The 5,000-nt window shown below is 47.0% G+C and overlaps 13 non-coding genes and 4 pseudogenes across 13 annotated transcripts; all 17 read left to right on the top strand.

Annotated features, from left to right (window-relative positions):
* Positions 1-62: 62 nt before the first annotated feature.
* Positions 63-181, top strand: LOC146264283 (5S ribosomal RNA). The gene has a single exon (XR_014725884.1). It is a non-coding gene; the product is annotated as a 5S ribosomal RNA (ribosomal RNA).
* Positions 182-355: 174 nt separating this feature from the next.
* On the top strand, positions 356-474 carry LOC146264282 (5S ribosomal RNA). The gene has a single exon (XR_014725883.1). It is a non-coding gene; the product is annotated as a 5S ribosomal RNA (ribosomal RNA).
* A 186-nt stretch (positions 475-660) lies between these two features.
* LOC146264281 (5S ribosomal RNA) lies at positions 661-779 on the top strand (annotated as a pseudogene).
* Positions 780-957: 178 nt separating this feature from the next.
* LOC146264280 (5S ribosomal RNA) lies at positions 958-1,076 on the top strand. The gene has a single exon (XR_014725882.1). It is a non-coding gene; the product is annotated as a 5S ribosomal RNA (ribosomal RNA).
* A 176-nt stretch (positions 1,077-1,252) lies between these two features.
* On the top strand, positions 1,253-1,371 carry LOC146264279 (5S ribosomal RNA). Its single transcript, XR_014728860.1, has one exon. It is a non-coding gene; the product is annotated as a 5S ribosomal RNA (ribosomal RNA).
* Positions 1,372-1,549: 178 nt separating this feature from the next.
* Positions 1,550-1,668, top strand: LOC146264278 (5S ribosomal RNA). The gene has a single exon (XR_014725881.1). It is a non-coding gene; the product is annotated as a 5S ribosomal RNA (ribosomal RNA).
* A 172-nt stretch (positions 1,669-1,840) lies between these two features.
* Positions 1,841-1,959, top strand: LOC146264277 (5S ribosomal RNA). The gene has a single exon (XR_014725880.1). It is a non-coding gene; the product is annotated as a 5S ribosomal RNA (ribosomal RNA).
* A 184-nt stretch (positions 1,960-2,143) lies between these two features.
* LOC146264276 (5S ribosomal RNA) lies at positions 2,144-2,261 on the top strand (annotated as a pseudogene).
* Positions 2,262-2,435: 174 nt separating this feature from the next.
* On the top strand, positions 2,436-2,554 carry LOC146264275 (5S ribosomal RNA). Its single transcript, XR_014725879.1, has one exon. It is a non-coding gene; the product is annotated as a 5S ribosomal RNA (ribosomal RNA).
* Positions 2,555-2,724: 170 nt separating this feature from the next.
* On the top strand, positions 2,725-2,843 carry LOC146264274 (5S ribosomal RNA). Its single transcript, XR_014725878.1, has one exon. It is a non-coding gene; the product is annotated as a 5S ribosomal RNA (ribosomal RNA).
* A 182-nt stretch (positions 2,844-3,025) lies between these two features.
* On the top strand, positions 3,026-3,144 carry LOC146264273 (5S ribosomal RNA). The gene has a single exon (XR_014727710.1). It is a non-coding gene; the product is annotated as a 5S ribosomal RNA (ribosomal RNA).
* Positions 3,145-3,330: 186 nt separating this feature from the next.
* LOC146264272 (5S ribosomal RNA) lies at positions 3,331-3,439 on the top strand (annotated as a pseudogene).
* Positions 3,440-3,611: 172 nt separating this feature from the next.
* LOC146264271 (5S ribosomal RNA) lies at positions 3,612-3,730 on the top strand. Its single transcript, XR_014725877.1, has one exon. It is a non-coding gene; the product is annotated as a 5S ribosomal RNA (ribosomal RNA).
* Positions 3,731-3,904: 174 nt separating this feature from the next.
* On the top strand, positions 3,905-4,023 carry LOC146264270 (5S ribosomal RNA). Its single transcript, XR_014725876.1, has one exon. It is a non-coding gene; the product is annotated as a 5S ribosomal RNA (ribosomal RNA).
* A 174-nt stretch (positions 4,024-4,197) lies between these two features.
* On the top strand, positions 4,198-4,316 carry LOC146264269 (5S ribosomal RNA). Its single transcript, XR_014725875.1, has one exon. It is a non-coding gene; the product is annotated as a 5S ribosomal RNA (ribosomal RNA).
* A 184-nt stretch (positions 4,317-4,500) lies between these two features.
* On the top strand, positions 4,501-4,619 carry LOC146264268 (5S ribosomal RNA; annotated as a pseudogene).
* Positions 4,620-4,797: 178 nt separating this feature from the next.
* LOC146264267 (5S ribosomal RNA) lies at positions 4,798-4,916 on the top strand. Its single transcript, XR_014725873.1, has one exon. It is a non-coding gene; the product is annotated as a 5S ribosomal RNA (ribosomal RNA).
* The last annotated feature ends 84 nt before the right edge of the window (positions 4,917-5,000 follow it).

The raw sequence follows: 5,000 nt of genomic DNA, 5'->3' as shown, positions 1-5,000 counted from the left end.
ACCTTGCATTGTCAATTGCTAAATCTGTATATGGATAAGAAGCCTATGGTTGTCAACTTATTTCGTACGGCCATACCAGCCTGGCAACGCCCGATCTCGTCTGATCTCGGAAGCTAAGCAGGGTCGGGCCTGGTTAGTACTTGGATGGGAGACCGCCTGGGAATACCAGGTGCTGTATGCTCTTTTGCTCATTCACTTAGAAACTGACATCTTGCAATATGCACAAGTAGTCCTTCATGAAAGGGGCTGGAAGCTGTTTTCATTTTGACACGAGAGAGAGAGAGAGAGAGACCACCTTGCATTGTCAATTGCTAAATCTGTATATGGATAAGTAGCCTATGGTTGTCAACTTATTTCGTACGGCCATACCAGCCTGGCAACGCCCGATCTCGTCTGATCTCGGAAGCTAAGCAGGGTCGGGCCTGGTTAGTACTTGGATGGGAGACCGCCTGGGAATACCAGGTGCTGTATGCTCTTTTGCTCATTCACTTAGAAACTGACATCTTGCAATATGCACAAGTAGTCCTTCATGAAAGGGGCTGGAAGCTGTTTTCATTTTGACACGAGAGAGAGAGAGAGAGAGAGAGAGAGAGAGACCACCTTGCATTGTCAATTGCTAAATCTGTATATGGATAAGTAGCCTATGGTTGTCAACTTATTTCGTACGGCCATACCAGCCTGGCAACGCCTGATCACGTCTGATCTCGTAAGCTAAGCAGGGTCGGGCCTGGTTAGTACTTGGATGGGAGACCGCCTGGGAATACCAGGTGCTGTATGCTCTTTTGCTCATTCACTTAGAAACTGACATCTTGCAATATGCACAAGTAGTCCTTCATGAAAGGGGCTGGAAGCTGTTTTCATTTTGACACGAGAGAGAGAGAGAGAGAGAGAGACTACCTTGCATTGTCAATTGCTAAATCTGTATATGGATAAGTAGCCTATGGTTGTCAACTTATTTCGTACGGCCATACCAGCCTGGCAACGCCCGATCTCGTCTGATCTCGGAAGCTAAGCAGGGTCGGGCCTGGTTAGTACTTGGATGGGAGACCGCCTGGGAATACCAGGTGCTGTATGCTCTTTTGCTCATTCACTTAGAAACTGACATCTTGCAATATGCACAAGTAGTCCTTCATGAAAGGGGCTGGAAGCTGTTTTCATTTTGACACGAGAGAGAGAGAGAGAGAGAGACTACCTTGCATTGTCAATTGCTAAATCTGTATATGGATAAGTAGCCTATGGTTGTCAACTTATTTAGTACGGCCATACCAGCCTGGCAACGCCCGATCTCGTCTGATCTCGGAAGCTAAGCAGGGTCGGGCCTGGTTAGTACTTGGATGGGAGACCGCCTGGGAATACCAGGTGCTGTATGCTCTTTTGCTCATTCACTTAGAAACTGACATCTTGCAATATGCACAAGTAGTCCTTCATGAAAGGGGCTGGAAGCTGTTTTCATTTTGACACGAGAGAGAGAGAGAGAGAGAGAGACTACCTTGCATTGTCAATTGCTAAATCTGTATATGGATAAGTAGCCTATGGTTGTCAACTTATTTCGTACGGCCATACCAGCCTGGCAACGCCCGATCTCGTCTGATCTCGGAAGCTAAGCAGGGTCGGGCCTGGTTAGTACTTGGATGGGAGACCGCCTGGGAATACCAGGTGCTGTATGCTCTTTTGCTCATTCACTTAGAAACTGACATCTTGCAATATGCACAAGTAGTCCTTCATGAAAGGGGCTGGAAGCTGTTTTCATTTTGACACGAGAGAGAGAGAGAGAGACCACCTTGCATTGTCAATTGCTAAATCTGTATATGGATAAGTAGCCTATGGTTGTCAACTTATTTCGTACGGCCATACCAGCCTGGCAACGCCCGATCTCGTCTGATCTCGGAAGCTAAGCAGGGTCGGGCCTGGTTAGTACTTGGATGGGAGACCGCCTGGGAATACCAGGTGCTGTATGCTCTTTTGCTCATTCACTTAGAAACTGACATCTTGCAATATGCACAAGTAGTCCTTCATGAAAGGGGCTGGAAGCTGTTTTCATTTTGACACGAGAGAGAGAGAGAGAGAGAGAGAGAGAGACTACCTTGCATTGTCAATTGCTAAATCTGTATATGGATAAGTAGCCTATGGTTGTCAACTTATTTAGTACGGCCATACCAGCCTGGCAACGCCCGATCTTGTCTGATCTCGGAGCTAAGCAGGGTCGGGCCTGGTTAGTACTTGGATGGGAGACCGCCTGGGAATACCAGGTGCTGTATGCTCTTTTGCTCATTCACTTAGAAACTGAAATCTTGCAATATGCACAAGTAGTCCTTCATGAAAGGGGCTGGAAGCTGTTTTCATTTTGACACGAGAGAGAGAGAGAGAGAGACCACCTTGCATTGTCAATTGCTAAATCTGTATATGGATAAGTAGCCTATGGTTGTCAACTTATTTCGTACGGCCATACCAGCCTGGCAACGCCCGATCTCGTCTGATCTCGGAAGCTAAGCAGGGTCGGGCCTGGTTAGTACTTGGATGGGAGACCGCCTGGGAATACCAGGTGCTGTATGCTCTTTTGCTCATTCACTTAGAAACTGACATCTTGCAATATGCACAAGTAGTCCTTCATGAAAGGGGCTGGAAGCTGTTTTCATTTTGACACGAGAGAGAGAGAGAGACTACCTTGCATTGTCAATTGCTAAATCTGTATATGGATAAGTAGCCTATGGTTGTCAACTTATTTCGTACGGCCATACCAGCCTGGCAACGCCCGATCTCGTCTGATCTCGGAAGCTAAGCAGGGTCGGGCCTGGTTAGTACTTGGATGGGAGACCGCCTGGGAATACCAGGTGCTGTATGCTCTTTTGCTCATTCACTTAGAAACTGACATCTTGCAATATGCACAAGTAGTCCTACATGAAAGGGGCTGGAAACTGTTTTCATTTAGACACGAGAGAGAGAGAGAGAGAGAGAGAGAGACCACCTTGCATTGTCAAATGCCAAATCTGTATATGGATAAGTAGCCTATGGTTGTCAACTTATTTCGTACGGCCATACCAGCCTGGCAACGCCCGATCACGTCTGATCTCGGAAGCTAAGCAGGGTCGGGCCTGGTTAGTACTTGGATGGGAGACCGCCTGGGAATACCAGGTGCTGTATGCTCTTTTGCTCATTCACTTAGAAACTGACATCTTGCAATATGCACAAGTAGTCCTTCATGAAAGGGGCTGGAAGCTGTTTTCATTTTGACACGAGAGAGAGAGAGAGAGAGAGAGAGAGAGAGACTACCTTGCATTGTCAATTGCTAAATCTGTATATGGATAAGTAGCCTATGGTTGTCAACTTATTTCGTACGGCCATACCAGCCTGGCAACGCCTGATCTCGGAAGCTAAGCAGGGTCGGGCCTGGTTAGTACTTGGATGGGAGACCGCCTGGGAATACCAGGTGCTGTATGCTCTTTTGCTCATTCACTTAGAAACTGAAATCTTGCAATATGCACAAGTAGTCCTTCATGAAAGGGGCTGGAAGCTGTTTTCATTTTGACACGAGAGAGAGAGAGAGAGACCACCTTGCATTGTCAATTGCTAAATCTGTATATGGATAAGTAGCCTATGGTTGTCAACTTATTTCGTACGGCCATACCAGCCTGGCAACGCCCGATCTCGTCTGATCTCGGAAGCTAAGCAGGGTCGGGCCTGGTTAGTACTTGGATGGGAGACCGCCTGGGAATACCAGGTGCTGTATGCTCTTTTGCTCATTCACTTAGAAACTGAAATCTTGCAATATGCATAAGTAGTCCTTCATGAAAGGGGCTGGAAGCTGTTTTCATTTTGACACGAGAGAGAGAGAGAGAGAGACTACCTTGCATTGTCAATTGCTAAATCTGTATATGGATAAGAAGCCTATGGTTGTCAACTTATTTCGTACGGCCATACCAGCCTGGCAACGCCCGATCTCGTCTGATCTCGGAAGCTAAGCAGGGTCGGGCCTGGTTAGTACTTGGATGGGAGACCGCCTGGGAATACCAGGTGCTGTATGCTCTTTTGCTCATTCACTTAGAAACTGACATCTTGCAATATGCACAAGTAGTCCTTCATGAAAGGGGCTGGAAGCTGTTTTCATTTTGACACGAGAGAGAGAGAGAGAGAGACCACCTTGCATTGTCAATTGCTAAATCTGTATATGGATAAGTAGCCTATGGTTGTCAACTTATTTCGTACGGCCATACCAGCCTGGCAACGCCCGATCTCGTCTGATCTCGGAAGCTAAGCAGGGTCGGGCCTGGTTAGTACTTGGATGGGAGACCGCCTGGGAATACCAGGTGCTGTATGCTCTTTTGCTCATTCACTTAGAAACTGACATCTTGCAATATGCACAAGTAGTCCTTCATGAAAGGGGCTGGAAGCTGTTTTCATTTTGACACGAGAGAGAGAGAGAGAGAGAGAGAGAGAGACCACCTTGCATTGTCAATTGCTAAATCTGTATATGGATAAGTAGCCTATGGTTGTCAACTTATTTCGTACGGCCATACCAGCCTGGCAACGCCCGATCACGTCTGATCTCGTAAGCTAAGCAGGGTCGGGCCTGGTTAGTACTTGGATGGGAGACCGCCTGGGAATACCAGGTGCTGTATGCTCTTTTGCTCATTCACTTAGAAACTGACATCTTGCAATATGCACAAGTAGTCCTTCATAAAAGGGGCTGGAAGCTGTTTTCATTTTGACACGAGAGAGAGAGAGAGAGAGAGAGACTACCTTGCATTGTCAATTGCTAAATCTGTATATGGATAAGTAGCCTATGGTTGTCAACTTATTTCGTACGGCCATACCAGCCTGGCAACGCCCGATCTCGTCTGATCTCGGAAGCTAAGCAGGGTCGGGCCTGGTTAGTACTTGGATGGGAGACCGCCTGGGAATACCAGGTGCTGTATGCTCTTTTGCTCATTCACTTAGAAACTGACATCTTGCAATATGCACAAGTAGTCCTTCATGAAAGGGGCTGGAAGCTGTTTTCATTT

Source organism: Hypomesus nipponensis, chromosome 12 (assembly GCF_054491055.1).
Source record: "Hypomesus nipponensis isolate SF chromosome 12, ASM5449105v1, whole genome shotgun sequence".
NCBI classification, from domain to species: Eukaryota; Metazoa; Chordata; class Actinopteri; order Osmeriformes; family Osmeridae; genus Hypomesus; species Hypomesus nipponensis.
This window is presented reverse-complemented; position numbering and strand designations above follow the sequence as displayed.